Source organism: Momordica charantia (genome assembly GCF_013281855.1).
Source record: "Momordica charantia cultivar OHB3-1 chromosome 6 unlocalized genomic scaffold, Mcharantia_2.0 BLBB01000006.1, whole genome shotgun sequence".
Lineage (NCBI taxonomy): Eukaryota > Viridiplantae > Streptophyta > Magnoliopsida > Cucurbitales > Cucurbitaceae > Momordica > Momordica charantia.
In genome coordinates, this window is record NW_028275164.1 from 24876271 (window position 1) to 24902912 (window position 26642).

Below are 26642 nucleotides of genomic sequence, written 5' to 3' on the forward strand. Positions count from 1 at the left end.
AATAAGTTTAAAAGGATTAATATTAATATTATGTCTATATTAGTGATATTTTGTAGATATTTTTTAAATTTATCAATTTTTTTTTGCAATACTATAGAGATATTTAATCACTCCTCTTGTCAATATCGAACTCATGAACACATGAAAATATTGACATATCAATGAAAATCTAAAACCCTTAAAAGTGATAAAATAATATTTATTTTATATAGTCAGAAAAACGCTAGAAAACAAAAACAAGAAACTTGATTTCATTGTTTTAAAAAAAAATTACACAATTTTGAAAATATATTCTATAAATGATAAACGATAAATATCAAACGATTTGTAATTTCAAAAATAGAAAAAAAAAGGAAAACATTATTAAACAGATAGAATTATGTATCCCAATTGAAAAACTTGTCATGGATAACATGAAGCCATAATTTTTCTTCAAAAACTACATCTAGCCTCTTGACTAAAACCACTGAAAATCCAAAGATTTCCATATTTGGTTAAAAGAAAATAAATTAGGAACTCTTTGGGCATGTGAACCAAACCTTAATTCACAAACACTAAAAACCTCGTTCAATTTGAGATTAGAGTGAGGGTTAGGGAAGAAAGATCAAGCTCTTAAGATAAAGAAAAAGTTCTTTTAACTCGGGTCAAAGAATCCATAAATAGGACAACCATACTTCAATACTCTTGATATGCAACTCAACACAAAAACTGCAAAAGTATCGAGAAGCTCTAGTCTAAATTTTATCAATGATCAAACGATAAACAAAATGTCTTAATCGTCCAACCTAAGACCAATAAGATAAAATAATAAGATATAGGCCCTAATCGACCATCATGGCAGGAAGATATAATACCCTACTGAATACAACAAACCCCCAAGGGGGAGTCCGGTTGGCAACAACTTGGGATCTCTTGATCATACCTCCGTTATTTAAATCGTGTATCTCCGTCATTTGTAGTGATTTATCATTCAATGAATGACTGAAAAATCTAATGTTTGTTACTTTGTACATAAGTAAAACATTAAAAATTTTATTTATTCCTTCTACCCATCCAGAAGGAGGCCTCCTATATTCGAGTAACATTATTTCATTAAATAGCAGAATCATGGATTGGGAACTATACTAGGGACCTACCTAATTTTATTGTATAAATTTTTGGGCTCAATGATTGGACCATACAAACTAGAAATACCTTTCTTCGATAAAGGAAGAGATTACTCGATCTATTTCCGTATAACTCATGATATATATAATAACTTGGGCACCTGTTTCAAATGCATATCCCATTTTTGCACAGCAGGGTTATGAAAATCCACGAGAAGCAACCGGCCGTATTGTCTGTGCCAACTGCCATTTAACTAATAAGCCCGTGGATATCGAGGTTCCACGTCTTATTGGTCTCAAGTTCAAACCTTCCAATGAGCTTAATATGAAAAACCTCTGATGTCTCATGAGGGAGCATAACTCCAACTCACAGTAATAAATATATATACGTCAAAGTTGGGGTAAAATAGTAAAATGGCATGAGCATGAAAATCATGTATCCAAGGATCCATCCTGATGTAATCAAATAGTAACAAGTGATGGAAAGACCTTCAAGATCTTCCTAGAAATGAATGCAAAGTTAAATTTCATGGGGCTCTCATTATACATGTATGAGCTCGGTCATTTCCTCGTAAAGCTTACATCTCTAGTCTCCGCTTAATCTTCGTTGCTTCTTGCATGTTCCACCTTCCTTATGGTGTCTCTTGTAAAGCAAAGCCTCTTCTTGAATAGGACTTTCAAGCTTGAATGGTCAAGTAGGCTTGGAACTTGCTTGGATCTTGAGCTTGGGCTTAAATATTTCTTCCTATGTTGGAGGTTGAGTTCTTCAAGTACTAGGATGATGGTCCCTGGGTTCATATATCATAACATTACAATAAAATAAAATAAAACAAATAACACAATTGTTTGTAATAGAGAGTGCTCACAAAATTTCAGAATCAGTCATTTCAGTGAACATATAACTTCAGAACCACAAATCCATAATTCTTTTCTCCTTGAAGCTCCCATTTGAGTCTATTTTGGGGTAAAATTAGTAATTCAGAAGTGTTTCTTCTAGCATTTTCAAGGCGTGCCTATGGCATGAGATGAGGTGAGGTGCACCGTGCAAGAAGCAATGGGAATCACAAGATATGGATAAGGAACTGGATAAATACCAATTTTACCCGAATTGTGGGCTATCCACAAGATTCTTGTGATCTTCCATTTAGAATAAGTTTAGGGATTTACCCAATTCCTTCCAACCTTTTCATTTAACTTTTTCCTTCTTGATTTCAAGCTAATTTTCAGCAAGTATTCCATCATATTTTATTTCCTTCATTTCCTAAAAGAATATACAAAATAAAATAACCAAAAAAAATTACTGAAACCAATAAAAATATTCATACCAGAGGAGGGATACGCTATCCAACTTGAAATTACAGCAAACAACCATTACTGGTGAATGTCATAAGCTCCTCGACATCCTCTGGAACTCATTTATCATACGGGACTTTGAACTGGACCTTTATCCTGGAAGACATGCCAAGTTGAACAAAAAGATTTATTACCATAACTAAAGTTATATAAGAACTGAGCTACAAAACTAGATGATAAGTTACGTTTTCTAATTCTTATATCCAGTACTGAAAGTCATGCAAAGACTAACATTTCAAAGCTCAAAAAACAACTATAAAGTGAAGCACAGGATTTATCAATGCCTCAAAAAAAAAAAAAAAAAAAAATAGAATCAAAGACTTCAACAACTTTAATAAGAAAATTTGTTATAGTGAAGGAAGCCTCGGCAATCCAAAAGTAAAAACAGGTTTGGCCTTTGAGGTCATATCTTTAACTTCACCACCACCTGAGATGCTAGGGACCAATTCAATATTCAACCACAGATATTTACCAGCAGCATTCAACAAAAAGTGCAATACATATTACTGAAACATAGCAAATGAATTTCAACAACATTTTGAGTGCATTGAACCAAACAACAAAGTGAGCTTCATTTTTTAACAAAGTTAACATGCAAAAAAGTGCACCAAGTCAAAATGAGCTAAAACAATGCACTGAAGGCAACAAACAAAACCATGCAGTAAACCAAACATAATGAGCTAAGTATAGTGATAACCAAGGAAAAAAATGCGAAAAAGCCAAATAAGCTGTGGATGTAACAATGACCAACGAAAGTGCGGTAAAGCTAGCAAAAGAACATGGTGAATTTTAGACCAGGTTTCTATCTGGAAGTTATTAAAATATGCTCCACGAGAAATTTGGAAAATTAATACTTATACAACTGAACCCATCTCAATTGATAGGCCACTAGCTATTCATGAGACCAGAGAAAGAGAGTAAAGGGGGAGGAGTACTCAGAGCATATATGAATTAGTTAGTTGGGGAGCCCACTTGTAACTAGATGATTTAGTAGAGTAAGGAAGCCGTGAGTAGAGAATATAAGTAGATGTGAGATCTAAGAACTAAGAAGGATGGTTTTGTTGGTAGAGAGATACGAGTGTGAGAGTGGGGAGACTCATCTTCCCCAAGATTTTTACTCTCTATCATGAGTAAGAACAAAGAAGCACTAGCAACAACAAAACATAAACTGAGAAGAAATTATGGTTTAGAACAGCACTCTGCAAAAAAACAACCATTCTAAAGTAGCAGTTGCAATCATTCCACAAAGGAATCACAATATATCATACATCTCCTTTTGTATGTTGATAATATGCTAATAGCAATTAAAGAATTAGAAGTTCTCAAAAAAGTCGAAGCAAAACTATAAAATGAGTTTGATATAAATGATCTTGGAAATGCAAAGAAACTACTTGATATAGGAATTGTGAGATAGAAAGGCAAGAAAACAATATTGAAGTTCAAAGGGTGCATTGAGAAAGTCCTTTCTAAGTTCAACAAGCAAACTCCTAAGTGAGTCAGTACTCCATTAATAGCACATTTTAGACTTTCATCTACTTAATTTCTACTGAGACGAGTTCCTTATTCAAATACAGTTAAGTCTCTCATGCAGGTTGTGGTTTGTATCTATTTGACCTATATCTTATGCAATTAGTGCAATTGCATATATATGACTAATCCTGTCAAGAAAGATGACAAAAGAAATTCCTGGATTTCCATATGATTGGGGGTGCTACTAGTGTTCATCCACATTTTGGGAGAGCTAAAGATGGGATTATTGGTTAGGTAGCTTCTAATTATACTAGCAAGCAAACTAAAAGAAGATTTCTTATCAGGTATGTTTTTTCTATTAAGGATAGTGCTATCAGCTCTACAACTATAGTTGTATAGTCTACAACTAAGACTATTACAATGGCTTGTAAAGAAGATATTTGGTTAAAGAAACTATTTGGAGAACTCAATGAAGACTTGCAAATTACTACAACTTTTAGTGACCATTAAGGTACCATCTTTCTTACAAAGGATCAGTTGTATTATGAAAGGACAAAGTACATTGATGTGCAATATCATTTTGTGCTTGAAGTTATCACTTGTGGTAATATTGTTGGGAGCAAAATTAGTATCAATGAGTAAGAACTCTTCTAATATGATGACTAAACCCCATTTCATTGAACAATTTAAGCATTTCTTGGATTTGATTGATCTTTATTGTTTCTAAACCACTTTGAAATTTGGAGGAGACTATTGAAGCTACTTCAAAAATTTTGGAGGAAAAAAATAATAAATAAGAAAAGGTGGAGAATGCCAACGTTGTTTTCACACTTTGATCACGTGACATTGCCTCACTTTGTTAGAGGTAGGTTTTTTTTTCTCTCTTTTTTTCACTTTTCCCACATCGACAATGCACCAATTTGTTGTGGCTGTATAAGTGTTATCCATATGCCCCCTCAGCTCAAAATTTACTAGAAGAATTTTTTTTTTCCTCTTTGTTATCTTCAACGAGTTTCAAAATCTTCTGAAACTAACTTTTGGTTAATATAATGTTTGGATATATTGAGTATTGGTGAGTGTTAGTGTGGACCCTTGCAACCCTGTTTTAGATATCAGTGTAAAGCTTCTCTCATCTTAACTCATGGATGTAGGCTTATTACCCGAGCCATGTAAATTCTGTGTTCTCTCTTTATGATTTTTCTAATAAAATATTGTGATACAACAGCTCATAAAATAGAATAACTCACATCACAACATCTTCCAAGCTAAGATCTAACAACATGGTAAGCCATTACATGCCAAAAATATCAAGACATGCTGGGACTTCAGCAATAGTCTAACCATTACATCAAGAACACCAGTTTCCTTATAAAGTATGCAAGTCACAGAAACATGATTTGAAAAGAACGTGAGAAGTTTAAACCAAGAGTTTCACTATCAAAATAATTGGGCAAATAGCTGCTGCCATGCCTCAGGTTTAGCTCCCTCTTCTCTGAACAGAAGTAAAAGGGCTCTCTCAGCCATCTCCAAGCCAACTGTCGTACCACCAAATCAAATCCTCAGTAATTTTATGATTTTTTGATTGATGAAGCTAGAAGAGGGCTCTCTCTTTATGATTTTTAAAACTGTCATAGCTTAGTTCAAGATTATCTATCTGTTGCATTTGCAGACACTCTGTTTTATAAAAACTCTCTTATTCCTCTCTAACCAAATACACCACAATAAAGTCAAGAACTCAACCTGTTGAAGAATCCCTTGTCTCAAAAGGGAGGGTGAACAATGACTTCCTCCATCATCAGTCAACAACTTTGGATAGCAGCCAAAGCAGCCACCTCGAATTAAACTACTCTAGAATTGTTTTGAAATTGGGAAATGAGAATTTTTTTAAAAGGTTTTCAGACTTTCTAGTTTCTAGGATCAGACAGAGAGTTCTCACCAGTACCCGAGATTCTTGAATGCAAAGTCTGAGAATTCTTCAAACAACTAGAGTGGTATTCGTCTTATTAACAATCTTTTCATTGGAGTTAAATTGAAAGAGCAGGAATTAAATCGACTGAATATATGCTCAAGTTGTTAAGACCACGCGAAGAGGGAAAGAACAATGCATACATGTCTAGATATTCTATTTTTCAATCTTAAGAAGCAGAAAACAACCCCATCACTCTTTATAAGTTAAACACACCATCTCCTTACACCGAGGCCAATCCTTTTATTTCTACGTTAATCTCTTGAATGGAGATTTTATATCCGCAACATTTGAAACATATTGTATCTCTATCAGTAGGGCGCCAAAATGCTGCCAAGTTCAGTGGCATAGCAAGTACTTACAGGCGTATAGTTCAAGGGCAGTAACAGCAACCAGAGAAGAGATAATGGCGGAGATGTAAACTTTCTTCTGGAAAATTCTGAACGAATAATCATAGTTGAGTGTCGTCCTCATGTGGAAACTGAAATTGAACGCAACCCCATCACTCAAATCTCCAGCCTCCATCGCTGAACCCCCATCATCTTGGTTTCCAGCATCCAAAATCTGTTGGCAGATATCGCTCTGTTCCTTGCAAATCATGTCCATCTGGTTCTGGGTCCGGTACAACATGGTGACAGCCTCCAGAAAAAGCAAAAAGTACACGAAGCTACACACAAGACTCAACCCCAAAACCACCCGCCAATCAATACATTTGAGGGGCGACGAAGTCTGGGAGAGAGCAAAGAAGAAGAAACGCTCCCAGATGAGGTAGCCCATAGTTATGTTCTGGGCTCTACTCTCATAAAAACGCAGTATTGGTTCTTGCTTCTCAGCAAGAAGCTTCAACTCCTCAAAATCCCTCTTCAGTACTCTGAGCTTCATGGATGTGGAAATTGGAACTGTCAACGGATTCGGGTATTCGAGCCGTGATCGGCAAAAAGGGAACAAACAGTGTGGCTAAGAGAGAAAGATAGGAAAGATTTGTAGGGCATAACTGAATTTCCATGGCTTTATATAGACGAAGAAATTAACAGAACAGACCGCGAACAATTTCCGTGGGTTTAAACGAAGTAAAGGAAAGAGTTGGGAAATTTCCTTAGGGATTCAACATCCATGGTTGAGCTATTGACTTTGTACAACAAAAGCTCGGCGCAAAGGATTGTAATGGGTTTCTTGACGTCGACAATGGTGGTTGCATCAGCGGAGGGCCATGGGGCCACAATCCGCCCGCCATGGTTAACCAATCAAACCCCAATGGCTATTCCAATACGCGAACGACACCTGTGAATGGAAAGAATCTTATTCTCAATTTCGGCTTCGATTAATTTAACCATTTCTTCCATTTTCTCGATCGTAGTCGCCGTACGAACCCTAGCATTGCAAACAGTGGAAAAAAAATAAAGAAGAACAATAAACTGTTTTATTCGAATTACAAATTCGCAATATTTTTAAGTAATTTTACAATTCTCAGATTTACCATTATTAAAAATATTGAAAATTCTCAAAATAGCTTCTTTGTTAAAATTTATTAAAAGAAAAGGCTTAAAATACTATTTTCACTTTAAGTTCATTTTGATATTCACTCAAAAAAGTTTATTTTTGATCTTTTGTCTTTTTTTATTTTTAAAATGCTCATTTTTGCCTTTCGTATTTTCAATTCATTTTAGTATCTATGTTATCAAAATGTTCGTTTTAGTCCAATACCTTCAAAAAATTATCATTTTGATCGCTTAATTTTATTATATAATCTCATTTTTTTTACCACAACCTCGACATTACACTCAATATATTTTTTGAAATATAACCCTGAGTTTATATTAAACGGTTCTCGTCATGCATAGAATTTGTGTTAAATTTTTTAAAATAGAGATCGAAATAGTTACCTTATAAAATTACAATGACGAAAATAAATATTTTGAAAACATATAGACTAATATAAATTAATTTTAAAAATATATAGACCAAAATGAACTAAAGCTAAGAGTACGGAAACAAAGATAATATATCAACCAAATAATTTGATGTATTCTTAAAATTATTATTTTAAGATTATCAATCTAAATTTAACTCAATAACTTGATTCTTTTATTTGTTATTTATACTTTTGATTATATGAATTATGTTGGTACAACAAGTTGGAATAGGAAGATTCAAGCCCGTGGATTAGAAATAAGTATTAATCAGTGAAGTTCATGTTAATTTTAGAGATTAAGTTGTTGACAATTTTTAAAATATGATAAATCATAAAAGATAAAAAAGAAACGGAATTTTTATTTTTTAATCTAAAAAGAAAGGATGTTGATTTGATAACTGATAAGATAAGATGATATCTTACGGTTGGAAAAAAAAGATGATATTTTATTATTATTTTAATTGTCGGCCAAGGATAAAGTTTAAATTTCATTCCCCTGAATTCACGTCGTGTAGACTTTCTGGGCCTTATCCGTCAGCCTGTGGACCCCACCTCCAAGATTAAATTCGGACGTATTTGATTTGTTTTAGATTAAAAAAATAATTAAATATTATTACTGTTACTTCATTATGCTTCATGTCATTATATTTTTTTTTGTTTGGTATTTGGTAATAATTTAGTCCATCTAAAATTTTTTATAATTATTTAGTCATGAAATTATTATTTTATTAATATATTTTATATGTGATGATCATAAGATTTTATTTATCTCGGAGGGTTTAGATTTTGTTGATAGATAAGTTGAGTTTAATGTGTCAAATTGTATCAGACTAACATGTTCACACTTCACATATCTTTTTTTTTTTTAAAGTCAATAGAAAGGATCGAAAATTTCATCTCACAACTTCTTGATCGAAAATAAATACCTTAATTTTTAAGATAAACTCTGATTGACATGTTCACAGATCCTATAATAGGTTAACAAAGCAATAATTTAGTAATACATAAATTTTTTATTAGCAATTTTATTTTTATTTTTTGTTAAAAGACCTAAATCTAATACACTAAAAATAAAATTAAAAATATCAAAAGAGTACCAAAGATTAAATTAAGAAATACTCAGATAAATTAGGACCTATTTAGTATACTTAAACTTTATAGCTACTAGTCAATTTGAATTTAGTTTAATTGTTGAAGGCATATAACTCTGACGAAGAGGTTGTGTATTCGACCCTATATTATTATTGCACTATAAAAATTATAAGTTTTGTTTTGGTTGATTTTTTAAATCAAATTTGTTTTTTTAACTCTTAAACGTTCAAAATTATTTCATTAGTTCATAAACCATTCTCTATAGGTTGAAGGTTCGATCCACGTATTTACAAATTGTCGTACAAGAAAACATGGCTAGACAATTTTGACATTAATCTGATCATGAGTTTGAATCTCTTATTCTTAGTATTCGAAAAAAAATACGACCAGACAACTTTGAAAATGGAAGCTTTTTTAAATATGGAATTTAAAAATATAACAGAAGAAAAGGTTATTTGATTCTCCAAGAAAAGAAAAGGAAAAAATGCCACTTTTTGGGTAGATTTGGTAGGAAACAAACGGCACCGTTGCACTGGAATTTTATGACATTCAAAAGACAGGTGGAATTCAAATTGTTTGGTCCTTACGGCGCGTGGAAATATCATTACCTATTTTTATTTGGCTGTGGCCATCACATGCATCATCACACTTTTTTATTTTATCATAAAATACAATTTTTTTTTCTTTTGTTTTCTTTCTTGAAGTTTCAACTCGTATTTGATCTTCGAGTTTTAGAAACGTCAAGTTTGGTCGTTGAAATTTAAATTTAGTTGGATCAATTTCATCCTAGTTTGAATCTAGTATTTAATTGATCTGAATTAATCTAGACTTTGCTACTCGGAGTGTGGAAGAAATGAGGGAAATGGGAACGGAGGGAGGAAGAGCGATAAGAGAAAAATATCACGTCTTAGGCAAAAGAGAATAAATATAAAAAAATTTGAAAATTCATTTAAAAAATACACATCAGCAAAGTCTAGTCAAAATGTGATAGTCACACATCATCATCATTTTATTACGTCTACTAATCAATTAGAAATCAAATTCAAATTCCAATAACCCATTCAAATTTCATATATCAAACGTATCAACTCATGGATCAAATAGAGACCAATTGCAAATTTTAATGATCAACGGTATATTTTACCATTTATTTAAGAATTAACTACGCACGTTAACTAAATTCTTTTATATCCAAGTGGCATAATTCGAAGGTTAAGTTAAAAAGGTTCAAATCTCCGTCTTGAATTTGTGATATTATATTCTTTAAGGGAAAAAAAGAAAAAAACTCTTATAACTTATCTTGAATTATCAATGAAGTTGGAAGTTGATTTTTGTTTAGGTTTATAACCAAGTAATTAATTTGGTCCGACTGATGTTCTAATTGTCGAGGCTTAGATTTTATGAAACAAAATTTTGGAGAAATTTCACGAAAATTTCATAAATTAGTAGAAATTGTGTAAGTTTATAAACGAAACTTTGATCATCACTGTAAAAGCATTCACAAAATATAATAATTTCATGATATTAAAACTATATATCAGGTTAAATATGATGGAAAAAAAAAGTTAAATTCATGGACTAAAATCAACATTTAAACCTTATTATTATTGATCCAAATTATCGACTACGATGTGTCAACGTTATAATACGTCAGAAGTTATTGTTCACACCCAACTAAAGGGAAGATACTTCCCGATAGCTTGGTAAAGGATTGTCAAGCCAAGCTATCTCACATCTCAACCAACCTTCTTGAAGGACGATTCGAACTTCAAAAAAATATCGACAATCACAAACTACTTTTTTTTGTTTGTTTGTTTGATTGATCAATTTTTTTTCGATATTTCGGTAAGTCGTTGACATTTTCCTGATATTTTAAAATGTTGATATTTGGGGATAATATATATGTTGGACCCCTTGACACGTCGTCTAATATTTAAAATGTTGTCAGGAGGGAGATAAGACTTAACTTACACGTGCGTGCCTACATTAACAAAGCCGAGGAACCATTGTGATAAATAACACACAATATATATTATTTAAACTGAACCACACGGAAATAAAAAGAAGCAGAAATAGGAAAAACGAAACTTTTTTTTAAATGTTTCTCAAATTTTAAAAACGAGAAACAAGATTAGTTACCAAATATGTCTGTTTCTAAAAAAACATCCTCTTGATTGGAGATATATGTCAATTACCGCTAAGTTATATTCATAGCAGAGAGAATACATAACATTATGGTAATGATTTTAAGATTTAAGTTAGGCTCAAATTCCACTAAATCCGTATATTAAATATAAGTTTCCTCTACAATTTTAAATTACACAAAATTTACTAGTCTTACACAATGTTTTGATTTTCAAAAAGTAAAAGATAAAATATTATAAAAAAAAAGTATTGATAAACAATCCTACATTATAAAAATATAAAAATTATTATCAGACGGCCTAATTTTTAGACAATATAAATATATATATATGTTTTGTCGTCTATGTCGTCAGAATATTATCATATTACTTAACAAATTCAGTTGCTAGAAATTTTAATATTTTATTTGTTTATTTTTAATAATTTTATCATAGTATTGTCATATATCAATGCTTTTTAAAAATATATATATATTTAATTGGCATTTTAATAATATTATCATATAGTCTATTCTATTCCTACTTATATCTTTGTTTAGAAGATATACATTAAATAAATAAAAGGCGGGAGATGTCAGGTAGGTTTCTGGGGCACATATTATATAATAAAAAAATAAATTAAAAAAGTTGAACTTTGACCATTATCTACGAAAATAATAAATTGGTACCTTAGATTAAAAAAAGGATTAAAAAGATACAAGTCTAAAGAAATAAATAAATTAATAAAAAAAAAGTATGATTTCGTTGCGTCCAGGGAGAGTAATTACAGATGTGAAGAACATTGAAATGAAAGGTTATTTTAAAAAGAAATGAAAGAGTTTATAGCTCTTAATCAGAGATATAAGAGATATATATTAATTACTGTTGTTGACAACAATTGTATAATTATATTGTAACAACCCCACGTACGTACACGTAAGTTAGACAAAAATGTTTAATTGAGAGTAATAGTAGAATTGAAAATTTATGGTGGTTTGGTCAAATCTCACCAATTCTACTCAGAAATATCTCTTAAATATTTGATTAAAAACTCGAGGTTTCTTTCTATAGCTTTCTAATAACTGCAACAATTCTTTTTTCACAGGTAAGAACAAACACAACTCATTTTTTTCCATAATTTAAAATTAAACCTGTCACAATACTTTTTTCCATGGTGAAGAGTAACTTTTACAAAATTTATCCAAAAAAATAAATTTATAAATCTAGCTCTCAGAGTGAAACTAGCACCTTTTTACTAGACTAAAAAACTTTATTGTGCATTATATGTAACATATATTTTTATATCCTAAGTACATAACATTTGATAGAAGTTTTATATTGTTTTGAGAGTATTTTTTGAAGTTTTTAGCAAATTAAAAAAAATTAAACATGTGTTTTTGTCACCAATTTTTTCTTGTTTAAAATTTGACGAGGATGTAAACCACATATTTCATTTAACTTGGATTTTATAGAATATAATATAATTTTAATTTTAATAAAAGTAATGAAATAAATAATTTAAAAACTATCTTTAATTGGAATATATTTAAAATTTTAAAATTACTTAAAAATACAATAGGTCAAAATGAGCATTAACTATCCCACCTTTTAATACCGTAAAGATAATTTCCTCCAAACAAAACTAGTAAAATTCAAGCTTTCTCAAATCTCAACCATCTAAATTATGTTATTCAATAATTACAAAAATTACATTGTTTTCTCTCCTAATTATTCATGTTATTATATTAAAAAAATAATAATAACAACATCAGTTTGAAGAATAAGCTTACAGTACAAATAACCTCCTTTCATCAAAACCAGCATAGCTCAGCGGTAATTGACGTTTGAAACAAATGATTCCATACGAGGGCTAAAAAAGCACTTTTTACACTCCCAAAAGCCCATCCAAACTCACTACCTACTCAAAATCAAATTATATTTGACTACTGCCTATCAACCTATAGAGTCTCTAACATTATTTCCAATTCTATATCAGCTTTGGACAAAAATCTACAAAGAAGTTTCAAAAGAATACTTACATGCATCATCATTAGGATTGTGTATGGTTCGGTTTAGACCCGCGAACCGAGCCGATCAGTTCGAGAAATATGTTAATTAAACACATCACTGAAAAACAGAAGAACCATTGTTGCACTGAACTGAAGCTGGGATCCCTTTATAGCAATCCAAATTGAAGTTACTGCCAACTTGAAGAGAAGATACATTTTAACAGCAAATTCAAATGAACTACGTCCAAAAGGCTATCACAAATCTAAATAGACCACAGCCAAAAAGATGATGATTACCTATTGAAGGTCCTAAAAATAATAATGGTAATCAAATATCTACATACATGACCCAACAAAATTCTCAAAATAGTCTGTGAAATCATTAATTGGCCATGAGTTAATTCTCTTCCTATAAGATTATGCCTGTTGACTGGATCCCTTCTACAAGTCAGAGACACAAAACAAGTTAGTGCATGTTATGCAAGCCATAACTTTCACTTGTAGCTATCATTCAAAATATAAACTCATTACCATCCTCCATCTCTTCTTCAAGCTCAAGCTCTTCAGTGGTGACATTCTTTTGTGGGCTAAACCAATTTCGTAAACGCCTTTCGAGTTAAAGAGCTATGATATAAATCGAGCACCCGATCTCCTGTGCTAAAAGCTTATTTTAGGACATTAGTTGAAAGCGGAATCGCAAATATGTCCTTCGCCATTTTCGCTAGGACTTTGTACTTTGAAGAATTCATTCTCCACCAATCTAATATATCAAATCTATGTGATGTTAACTCGATGACGATCTCGAAACCCTCAAGGTAACGTCATGAAAGAATTTCAAAAGCATGAGCATTGTCCCAATCTTCACTGTGGGGAGGGCCCTTTTTCATCTCATTTTCAATAAATTCCAAGCAGAACTCTTCATCAGCCTCTAACATTTCTAAAGCCTTTTGGAATTTTAGAGCTTTGTTCAACATAGTGTATGTGGAATCCCATCTTGTAGGAACATCTAAACAAAGAGTATTTTTGCATGTTATGTTTTCATCCCTTCCCTTGCAAAAATTTTGAAAGTTTCTAATGCTTCATGTGATGATTTTAGATACTCAATAGCATTACGAATCTTCATAGTTGAATCATGAAGTTCCTTCAAAGCATCACATGCCATAAGATTAACAATGTGCGCAAACTCACCATGTAATAGAACCCCATTTGATTTCTTATTTTCTCCTCTAAGTATGTGAGATCTCCATTGTTGTAGCTTGCATTATCTACCGTCACGGTAAATACCATCTCAATCCCCAATTCTAATAGACATTTTTCAACCGTCTTCTCAATGGTATCTCCTTTACAATCAGGGATCAAACAAAAGTTTAGAATTCTCTTATGCAATTTCCAATCATCATCGATGAAGTGTGCAGTAAGAACCATATAATCCAAACTTTGCATTGACATCCAAGTCTCCATTGTTAAACAAACCCTTTGCTCTTTCTCCATCAACATTCTTTCCAACTTTCTCATCTCTTCCAAATAAAGTCGAAAACAATCCCTAAGCACGGTCTTTATCGAAGGTATAATAAGTTTAGGCTGTAACAGAAGGAAAAAATTTCGAAACGCTTCACACTCTGCTATTCGAAAAGGCAATTTGTCCATAATAATCATCCTATAAAGTGCATCCCTACACCTCCTCATGCTAAAGAAATTACCAAGCAAACTACAATTACTTCCTTTTAAGTTTTACCTCAGTTTCCTCCGATTGAATACCATACCTTTCACACTTGAATTGCTCCATATTTGTGGTGTTGTTCTTTTGTTCATTAGATTCATTATCAGAATCCCCACCATCAACTTCAGTCATACTTCGCTTCTTGATTCTTATTGGAGTTGCTGGATTTGGCTCCATGCTTGGCAAGCTAAATCTGTCACATTATAAAAAGAATCATCAATAACATATGGATTATAAGTGGTTAATCCACACTAATTCCTCTGCAAAATTTAAATCAAACTGCTAAATATTTATTCAAAGTTATAAGTTGATCAACAGGGAGAGTTAACCCACTTACAAAAATAGTTTTAACAATAGAAACAAAAGGTTGAATGATAAGTTTGGTCCTAGATTTTTTTGAGTTGTGTATTTAGTTCTACTTTCAAAAGCTTTATAATATCTACACTTTCAATAAAGGTACTTACCGGTCAATAAGTATCTCCTAGTGACTAACATTAAAACATCAACAACTAAGAGAGATGAAGCCGCAAAGGAAAGAGAGAGAATAGATTTTTCCCTTCTTCTTTTTTCTTTCTCTTTTAAATAAATAGTTTTCAATTTTTTTAAATGACCAATAAACGTCTAAATATTATTCTCTAATAAGTCCAAATATGAGATTCAACCCTCGGAGGCCAAGAAAAATGAAAATAAACAAAGCCAACAAAGAAACGAGCGTCATCTTTATTCTTTACAAGAATACCAGCACATGAAAACAAATAAACGAAGCAGAACCGATCGGTTCGGTTCGGTTTAGTCTGGTCGGATCCGTCGGTTCCATAATAGTAGCCATCGAGACATGGGGTTTTTCAGAACCATCACAGGGATTTTTTTGTTTCAGAACGAGATCACATTCACAAGTTCAATGAAACTGAAGATCGCTTTTTCAAATAAAAAAAAAATTACTTACGAGCTGACGAAAGCGCGAGAGAGATAGATTCACGCGGCGGCGCCGGCGAGGAAAGACGGATGTGCAGAGATCCGAGCGGCGAGAGAGAGAGATGCGGCGGCCGGCTTCGAAGTTGGAAGAGGGAAGAAGAAGATTGAGAAGCTGAAGAAATTAAAGATACAAACCCTAACGGGTAACGAGGCACTAAAAAACCGTAAAAGCAAAAATAGTTCTCTAAATCAATACTCGTCGGTTCGGTTCGGTCCAATCGGTTCTAAACGAACCGACGGGAAGATTGAACTCGATTATTTGGTTTGGCTCGTTTCTCACCACGTTTAAAAAGGAATTATAAATATACATTTTTTTTTTCCTTTTGGCTCAACAATTTTGAATGAGATTTGAATTTATGACATTCTACTGTTAATTCTACTGTTAATTGAGCTGTATTTCGATTGATTGGTTGATTATTTTAATAACTTATAAATTAACTTAACTTTAATAAAATGGCATAAACTTGAATGTATCTTGCTATTTACCTACTTAGACCTCTTTTAAGGTTTAAGATTCAATCTATCGCCCTTACATTAAAAACTAATAATGGTAACTAATTTTATGGAATATTCGTTGATTTATGTCATCTAAACATTAACTTAGATACTAATTAATTATTAATCACAGCAATTTAGAAATTTAAAATTTGCCACCATAGGTACCCCACCTCTATTGGGGTTTCCAAATTTTGAAACATGAAGGATGAAATGAAATTTTTGAAAAATTAGAATGCAAATTGAAAAACCCTTAATCTTTAATTATTTCTTGCCCATTTCTCTTCCATTTGTTCTTTTCATTAAATCTCCCATTCAATTTTGTTTTTTTGCCTTTAATTACTTTAAAACTCAACAAAAATCAAGTACACAGAACTTCAGCATACCAAGTCAGATTGTGAGAAGTATCTCCCAGTGTGATCCTTGAGGAACACATCAATTTCAGTAAAGCCAACAAGTCAAATTCATATTCGTAATTTATGATCCATTTGATAACGTTTCTCTTTCTCGTTTTTAATTTTTGAGATACATAAACATTTAGTAAAAGTGGACTATGAATGATCTACAAAAAACTATACACATGAACAAAGGCTCTCTAACATTACTTTGAATTCTATATCACAGCTTTGGACAGAAACCAGAAGTTTAGGAGAAAACTTATAAGATCATTAGGATTGTACACAGTTCGATTCCGACCCGCGAACTGAGCCTATCGGTTTGACAGATATGTCGACCAAACACATCACTGTGAAATGGAAAAACTGGTGTTTCATTGAACCGAATCTGATGGCATTAGGCTCTCTAATTACCGCAATCCTAATTGAAGTAATAGCCAAATTGAAGAGAACAAAAATCTAAAAAGGCAAATCCTAAAAACTATATCCAAAACCTGTGAACAAATCCACATAGACCATAGTCAAAGGATGATTACATGTTTAAGGTGCTTACAAATATACAAAAGGTCCTTGAAATCATCATGGTAACGTAGAACATATCCAAAATATATTGAACCACATGGATAATCAAAGTAAATTAAAAATATCTGCAAACATGACCCAACAAAATTCTCAAAAAAGTCGGTCAAATAATTAAGTGGCCATGAGATTGTCTTCCTCTATTCTTTCTCCTTCAGTCAGACCAAGAAGGAAAAGTGAAAAAAAAGGTTAAAATTGTAGCTTATAACACCAATCATTACGCTTAATAGTAGGAGACACAGAACAAAATGGTGTTACAAGAAACATAATTTTCACTTACTTGGACTTAGAAGTAGGACCATCCTCAAACTCCTCTTCATCCTCTTCATCCTCATCCTCCTCTTCAAGCCCAAGCGCATCATCTGTTTATTATCTTGTGAGCAAAGCCAATCTCGCAAACAAACGACAACCTCGACCAATTTTGGACTTAATTTGCTATGATATGAATCAAGCACCAGATCTCCTGTGCTAAAAGCTGACTTTGAGGCAGTAGTTGAGAGGGGAATTGTAAGTACGTCCTTTGCCATTTTTCCAAGGATTTTATACTTTGAAGATTTCCATTTCCACCAATCTAATATATCAAATGTTTCATCGCCAATTTCACAAGGTTCGGATCAATACTTATCCAGTTCTGATTTCTTATACCAACCATCTTGCGAAAATGGACAAAATAAGCCTTCTGTAAGGGTTTCTTAATCGTCATTCTCAAAACACAAGTTTTCTGGTCACGGCTGACATCATCAAATTTGACAAATTGTCTCCCATGCCCCTCCTTGCTTTTTTTTTCTCTACTTCATCTCTCTTCTCTCTCCTCCACTAATATTTTAGACTTCCCTCCTTATTTCCTCTCTCTACCTCCATCCCCCTCTTTTTCCAGATTTTTTTTCCTCCTCTGTTTTCTTATCATAATTTTTTCTTCTCATTCTCCCTAAAATTTTCTTGGAGTTTCTCTTTTCCATCTTCCCTTTTTCTCTATTTTTGACGATGGATGCATCAAAGCCGACGAAGAGGTCGTTCGCCGAAGAAAGAAGATCAGTGGAAGAGGAATGGGGGAGCCAGGTTGAGCGAGGGAGAGCGATGAATGAAAGATGAGAAAGCAAAATTGGGGGATTTGAAAAGCAAAATTGGGGGATTTGAAATTCAATTATAATTAAAACTATTGAGAGATTTAAGGAGATTGATGAGAGATTTCGGGAAACAATTTGAATTAATATTGAGATTCTGTTTTTCTCAAAATTAATTTGATTTGATAAACATTAATTCAAAATTAATTTTTAGATACCGTAAAAAAACAATCTCATTAAAAATATTATTTTTAGATTCCCTTGATCTCGCTCTCTCGCTCACCCTCGATCTCTCTCTCGCTCACCCTCGCTCTCTCTCTTTATCTCCTCCCCCATTCCTCTTCCACTGAGCTTCTTTCTTCGGCGAATGACTTCCTTCGTTGGCTTTGATGCAACCGTCTTCAACGAAATCACGGGAACCATGGAGGCTGCTGGTTTAAAAAAAAAACTCAAAGATTTAGGGATTTTTTTTTAAAGTAAATTGCTTTTTGTAGTCAGTAAAGAAGAAAGAGAATAATAGTAATTAAAAAAAAATACAGAAATATGGAAGAAGGAAAAGAGAAACTCCAAGAAAAGAAAATTTTGGAGAGAATGAGAAAAAAAACTTTGTTGAAGAGGAAAAGAGAATAATGAAAAACGATAAGAAAAAAAAATCTGGAAGAAGAGGGAGATGGAGGTAGGGAGAGGAAATCAGGAGGGAAGTGTAAAATATTAGTGGAGGGGTTGTCAGCAAATGTGTATAAAACTTGTGTTTTGAAAAGGATGATTAAAAAACTTAAAAATCCTCGTAGAATGCTTATTTTGTCCATTTTCCCAACCATCTTGCTCGATCAAGTATCTAGAAAACATAGAGGCATAATCTTCATCGCCCTTTCTCCCACGTCCTCCACCAATGGTTGATCCATAGATGTACAAGGAGTCTCACTTTCCACATTTGAAGTTTGATATTCGTTATATAAACTTCGTGTCGTATCCTCAATTTTCTTCACAATTTCATTTGACCTTTCCTCTCCATACAAAAATGAGAGGGTGAACAATACAAATCGGAGCTTCCATCGAGGGTCAAGTACAATGGAAACATATGAAAGAAAATTAGTCTTTTCACTATTCTCCCAAAATGTTTCATGCTTCACTTTTATATTCTTTGCAGTGTTAGCCAGGAGAGAATTATCGGATCTGGAGAACTCTTCAATCTTTTTTTTTTGATCAAGCAAATCTCATGAAAATATCTATGTGATGTTACACATGATGATGATCTCGAAACCCTCAAAGTAACACCATGAAAGAATTTCAAAAGCTTTAAGAAAGCGCGAGCGTTGTCCCAATCTTCACTACGGGGAGGGTCCATTTTTATATCATGATCAATAAATATCAAGTGGCAGAAATTCGCATCTTCAGCCTCTACCCTTTCAAAAGCCTTTTGGAATTTTACAGCTCTTTTCCAACATAGTGTATGTGGTATTCCATCTAGTAGGAACATCCAGATAAAGAGGATTCTTGCATGATATATTTTCATCCCTTGCCCAATGTTTGAAAATTTCTAGTAGTGAAGGTGATGATGATTTTACGTACTCAATAGCATTACGGATCTTGGCAATCGAACCATGAAACTCCTTCAAAGCATCACGAACCATAAGATTAACAATGCGTGCACAAGACTTTACATGCATGAAGTCACCATTTATTACAACCCCATTCTGATTTCTTATTTTCTCTACCAATTATGCAAGAGCTCTATCATTATAGCTTGCATTATCTACTGTCACAGTAAATACCTTCTCAATCCCCCACTCCAATAGACATGCTTCAATCAGTTTTCCACCAGTATCTCCTTCAATGGTATCTTCTTCATCATCAATGGTATCTTCTTCATGACCAGTAGTATCTTCTTCATGACTAGTGGTATCTCCTTCAATGTTATCTTCTTCATGATCAGGGATCAAAGAAAACTTTAGAATCCTTTTTTGCAATTTCCAATCATGAGTAATGAAGTGCATAGTAAGAACCATATAGTTCAACTTCTTGATCGATGTCCAAGTTTCCATCGATAAACAAACTCTTTGCTCATTTTCTACTAAAACTCTTTTCAATTTTTTCTTCTCTTCTGAGTAAAGCTGTAAACAATCTCTAACAATGCGTTTACGTGAAGGTATGATAAAATCAGGTTGTATTGAAAGGGAAAATGTTAGAAAGGCTTCGCACTCCACTATTCGAAAAGGATATTTGTGCATAATTATCATCCTGCAAAGAGCATCCCTACACCTTTTCATGCTAAAGAAGTCACCATACAAACTACAATTACTACCTTCTCCCTCTCCATCCTCGGACTAATTATCAAGTAATGACTTTTGTTTCGAGTCAAGTACTCTACTTGGATAGTTTTCACAGTTGAGTTCTATTTGCTTCATATCGGTGGTGTCGTTCTTTTGTTCATCGCATGCATACGCAATTTCATAATTAGATGTTGCAATTAGACAATCAGAATGCTCATTACAATGATCCGGGGGCCCAAAAGTCTTACTTCGCCTGTTGTTCTTTCTTATCGGACTTGATGGATTTGACTCACGTTTCTTTGTGATGTTAGGGTCCTCCTTCCCAGCATTGCAAGGATCCATGCTTGGCAAGATAAATCTGCCCCACAATAAATAGAATTAATAACATATGGATCAATCGGAGTGGTTAACCCACATTCCTTGGCAAAATTTAAGTCATCAACCGCACAGAGCTAGCCTATTTTCAAACAGGAACTTGATCCAAGGTAACTAATTAGGCAAGAACAGATTTAACAGTATAAAAGAAAAGTAAGCAGATGTATAAAACAACCGTCAACCAGAGAAAACATGTATTTCTTCAAAAGACAACAAATAAAAGTACGTAACAATTTAGTTCCAATATCTGAAATTTAGTAGGTAAAAATTTAGTTCCAATAGTTTAAAATTTCTTACAACTTAGTGCCTAATTGTGAAAAATCTTTAAAAAAATAATTGTCCATTTTCATCGATTTAATCTTTGTAATTTATAAACACATTTAATCTCTCATCGATTTATATACCTACGTATGTAAAAAATTTACGATAGGAACTAAATAAACTTTAAACTAAAGGAGTAAATTGTTATGGACTAATTCCTTCACAAAATCTTTTGCATCAAACTTAAGTCATCAACCACACAAAGATAGCCCAGTTGCAAACAGTAACTGGATCCAAGGAAACCGCAAAAATCACTAACAAAGAAAGAAAACATAGTTTTAACAAAAAGAATACCAAAGTAAATAGATCAATAAGACAACCATCCTCCATGGAAACGAGTTAAAAAAGTCCTCATTATGCAGCAAAAATCAGCTAAGAACCACGCTTCAGAAACCAGTAAACTAAACTTCAACAAGAATTGGAAATCCAATACAACATTACTTTCATGAACCCAAATGTGTAAACTGAAAATTAGGCATCACCGCTAGAAGCACCAGCAAAGAAGCAAGAAGACACAAATAGAAGCAGCAGAGAAGGAGGCGTTCTCACCGGATATAGAGAGGAGCGACTTTTCTGGAAGCAGCGACAGCGAAGAGCGTGATTTCACAAAAGGGATTGTGAGGTCGAGGAAGAACAGATTAGAGATCAAATTAGATTTAGGGTTCGGCGTATTGAGTTCTTTTTAAGCAGCGGCAACCCCTCGGGGTGGGGCCGCCGCCGGGGAAGCCATCCCCGCCCCGCCCCGATCCCCGAATTCAAGAAGATTCTTCGTTCAGACTTGAGAGAATGATTTTCCAGTGGGGGAATTTGAATTTCCCGCCTTTTCCAAAGGTAAATATAAATAGTATGTTAAATTCAAAATTCTAGGTAGGGTAAACATTGCAACGATGTAGAGTAGAAGGGAGGATGTCATATCTCATTCTCGTGTTCATGAAAATTTTTAGTTCCATTTTTCTACAAATTTTTCAGATTTGAAAATTAAGATCTGAATCCTTATTTGGGGAATGATGATATTTGTGGAGAAAAGTCAATGTTCTATAATTAATTTTAATTATTTCTATAATTTAAAAAATGTATATAATTTATATTTAGGATTATTATTTAAAAGTATAAATAACTAATTTTGAAAAATATTTAATATTTGATTCACAATTTAGTGAAAATGTTAATAAAATATATTAATTATTTTAAAAATGCAAAAGGGGACATGGTCGATCTGGACATCCATTTCCTATTCTTGGGTAGGGACATGACTCTACAGAAATTTTGTCATTTTTAATGTAGATACATGAAAATACAAGTTTTGAAATATGAAAATAAATTTTTTAAAGAGAACTTTTAGAGATAAAGAAAAAGACTTGAGGAAAAAAATTTAGTGAAAGAAATGTTAAAGAAAAAAGAGGGAGAGAGAGAAAATGATAAAGTTGAGAGTAAAAGATATGTTAAATAAAGAAAAAGAAAATTATAGTGAGAAAAAATTTAGAGATAAAAACAAAATTTGAAATATATATTTTTAGAAAAAATTTGAATATTATAATGAAAGAAAATTGAATGAGAAAATAACAGAAATAGATTAAGAAGAGAAAGAACACCTCTAAAAGACAAAATTTTAGAGAGAAAAAAGTTTGGAAAAATGTTAAAACTTTTAGAGATATAAATGAGAGTGATATATTAGAAGGAAAAAATACCTAAGGATGAAAAATTTAGAGATATAAAAATTTTAAGAAGAGAAATAAGTTGTTTAGAAAGATAAATTTAGGGAGTAAAATAATTCTAGAGTGGATAAATTTGTTAAAGAGAAATATGTTAAAAAAAAAGTATTAAAAAAGAGATTTTGAAAAATAAAAACCAGATTTTAAAAACTACTTTTTAATGAAAAAAATTACATGGAATTTCAATAATCACTTTTGAAAAACCAAAAAAAAAAAGGCAAATTTAATTGGTTATTATTTAATGGACCTTAAGCTTTTCCCAATTAACTTTAACTTAAAAAAAAAAAAACCAAAATTTATCTATTGCTTTTTGTCTGCACCTTATCAATTTTATGCCAAATATGTGCTTTATAATCATGTAAAAACCACGTTTCAGTATCTTTTTGAAAAGACACCTTTCATACCTACCAACAACAAAAGTTGGTCACAATTCAACTTTTCTTAAAAAAGAAAAGTTTTTTTTTTTTTTTTTTCCATCCATCAAGATTTAAATGGAGTCAACAAAAAATGAGTATTAATAGTTGAGCATGTAAATTATTTTCTTCAATTTGCGAATGTTATATGTAATGTAGAATTGGTCAACAATCTATCTCTGTGGTCAGTAACTTAGCATTAAAAATAAAAATTTTATTTATGTGTAGTAAGCAAATGTAGCAATGTCAATACTGACATCTATCTCTGATCAAAAGATCGTGAATTCAAATTCTCACTCAAAGATGATAATATCATGTGATAAAAATAAGAATATATATATATATATCTTATATATTTGTTTTACATTTTATTAATAAATTAGGTTTAAATGTTTGAATTTTTTGGTTGCCACAGTGTAGTAGTTCTTATGACATAATTGTTAACTTTTGTTGGTCTAAAACTTTCGTAAGTTAAAAGGAAAATTAAAGTTCTTTAAAATTTGGGTTAAATTGAGATATAATTTGTTGATATAATTGACGTATCAACATTCTCCTTTGTCTATTTGCAAAGATATTTTCGAAATATCTAAAGAAATATATATATATTTATCACATGTGAGGTGGGAGATTGAACTCAATCTCTTAATTTGAGATATATATAAAATTACTGAGCTATAATCGTTTTGGCATATATTTAATAATTCAATACATCATGTGTATTGATGAAATTTAATTGTATGCCAAATTTTATTTTTTTTTGTTTAAATTAGTAGAAATTAAATATATGGTGAATTTTTATGATTCTCCATTTTTATTATGCTTTTTTTTTTGTAGTAATTGCAAGGTAATTGACATTTTTTACTCCAAATGGTTTTGGTTTTGGACTTTTGACTCATTTTCAAAATAACGGTATATATGATCTCTTTAAAATCATCTCTTCATCTTCTTCAATAGAACATGACGAAATTATGCAATCCGGTTGAAATGATATGAAATTATGATCTCTCTTCAAACAAATAATAAACCAGACAAAATTATGCAATCCCGATATTGGGTTATGCTTTCACATGAAGAAAAATTATGCAATCCGAACTGCATGGGTCCCATTGTGACCCCTCCACATTTTGTAATATAGAATTTAAATTAGTAGAAATTAAATATATGGTAAATTTTGTAATAATTATCAAAGTTAAGGTCCAATAGGATGAAACTGAAAGTTTAAGGTGAAATTTTTTATTTTTTTGAGATAAAGCAAACTTTATTGAAACTTAAACAGTATCGTCTTGGCAAACATACAAATCCTGCAAGGTCACTTCACGAAGCCAATCAGGAAAATCAGGGTTCAGGAGCCTCTTTAACGGGAACTTCTACTTCTTCCCGTGGAGGCAGATCGAGGTCAATGTCCCACCGAGGGAAAGAGTTTGAGCTCGATGCGCCTGAACCCCGAACCATCTTGACCTCGACTAAGTTCGGGAAGCCGCTTACCGTCCTTCCACTCATCCCAAGAATCAAAATCAAGTCCTTTGAATTTAAAGAGAATGCGAAAAACTAAAATAAAAAAGAGATTTCTTTATCATAAAAATGAATAAGAGGTTGAGCAAACTTTTTTTTTTTTTATGTTGAGATAACCATAAAACATAACTCTCAGACAAGAACGAAAAAGAAGCCACTTTATGGGCAGCCATATTCGCAAGACGCCGCACATGCACAAGCTTGAAATCGGGGAAATTCTTCGCCAGATTTCGGATGTCCTTCACCCACAAAATGGAGTTGCTTTAGGGGTCAGGATCTCCGAGAATCAAATGGACCAATTTGAGGGAATTTGTTTCAAAGTGCATAGAATGGAGATCCAACCGAATCGCCATTTGAATATCTTCTAGCAGGACCAAAGCCTCGCGCGGTCAACGGATCGTGGTAAGCTTCTACCATTCGGAAAACAGTAGCAATAATTTGTCCTCTGTCATCTCTGCAAACCACACCAATTCCATTTCTAACAATGGCTTTCTTACATGCAACATTCACATTGATCTTCACCCAATCAGTCGGAGGAGGGGCCCAATGTGAATGAGACTCTCGATCAATACTGGTTTGAATCGAATGGATAGGGGAAGCTCCATAACTGATTTCGTTTCCTTCCTGAAAGTTTATGCTAAAAATTGATTCACACAATAAAATACCATCATTAAAATTCAAGGACCAAGTTAGTAATTCAAATTGCAAACACACCCATAAGTAAACTATAAAGACATTTACTTATTCATTCAAGTTATGTGGAGGATAGATATTTAAAATTTGAGTAAATTTTTTCTTATTATCTTTTTCTATTATGATAAAGTTTTTATGATTATCTTTTTTTTTGTTATGATTATTATGATTTTTTTTTTGTAGTAATTATGCGGTAATTGGCATTTTCACGTTCTAAAAAAAAATTGACATTTTCACCCTAGAAGTTTTTGGTTTTGGACTTTGGACTCATTTTCACAATAATTGCATTTATGATCTTCCCATGTATTTTTAACCCTTTTCGGAAATTGTGTAAAGACTAAAATACCCCAATGTAAAAGAAAAAAAAAATCTACATTCAACCTTTTCAATAGAAGACGACGAAATTATGCAATTAAGTTGAAATTGTATGAAATACATCTCCATTGTAAAGAAAGAAACCAGATATGCGAACTTGATTTTTGGGTTATGTTTTCAAACAAAGAAAAAGTATGCAATCCAAAGAAAACCACATGGGTTTCATTGTAATCCCTCCACATTTTTTTTTGAAAAATTTTATGCCATCCAAATTGAAATAGTGTAATCTTGCGCATAATCTCGACTTGAGATTATGCAATTCCAATTGAAATTGCATAGTCCTGAACATAATCTCGACTTAAGATTATGTAATCCCAGTTAAAATTGCATAATCTTGATTCGAGATTATACAATTTTGGGATGACATAAAATTTTCATGGGACAACATGAATCTCGTCACAAGCCAAACTAAATGCATTTTAACCAGGATTGTCAACCTTTATATTCAACGACGGCTTCCTTGAGGTATTCTAACCGAGATTCGAAAAGTTATAAAAAAATTTAAAAAATTTAAAATATAAAAATTAAATTAAAACTAACTTCAATCAAATTAATAATGTACACAAATTTTTCAGAAGTTAACTTTTAAAGTATAAGGGTATTTTCTAATCATTTTATAACCCACAAGTCAAGAAGGTCAAAAATACTTGAAATTTAAAAAGAAACCAAAACGATCTGAGAGTATTTGGGTAATTTCACGAAGGGCACA

The 26642-nt window shown here is 32.3% G+C and overlaps 3 long non-coding RNA genes across 3 annotated transcripts; all 3 read right to left on the bottom strand.

Moving 5' to 3' along the window:
* Nucleotides 1–1448: 1448 nt before the first annotated feature.
* On the bottom strand, nt 1449–7152 carry LOC111023951 (uncharacterized). The gene is made up of 3 exons (XR_015791864.1): nt 6258–7152; nt 2432–2555; nt 1449–1894 (listed from the first exon to the last, which is right to left on the bottom strand). It is a non-coding gene; the product is annotated as an uncharacterized LOC111023951 (long non-coding RNA).
* A 5568-nt stretch (nt 7153–12720) lies between these two features.
* Nucleotides 12721–15866, bottom strand: LOC111023943 (uncharacterized). Its single transcript, XR_002603234.2, has 2 exons — nt 15698–15866; nt 12721–14944 (listed from the first exon to the last, which is right to left on the bottom strand). It is a non-coding gene; the product is annotated as an uncharacterized LOC111023943 (long non-coding RNA).
* Nucleotides 15867–19806: 3940 nt separating this feature from the next.
* Nucleotides 19807–22059, bottom strand: LOC148211003 (uncharacterized). Its single transcript, XR_015791780.1, has 2 exons — nt 21778–22059; nt 19807–20890 (listed from the first exon to the last, which is right to left on the bottom strand). It is a non-coding gene; the product is annotated as an uncharacterized LOC148211003 (long non-coding RNA).
* Nucleotides 22060–26642: the final 4583 nt, after the last annotated feature.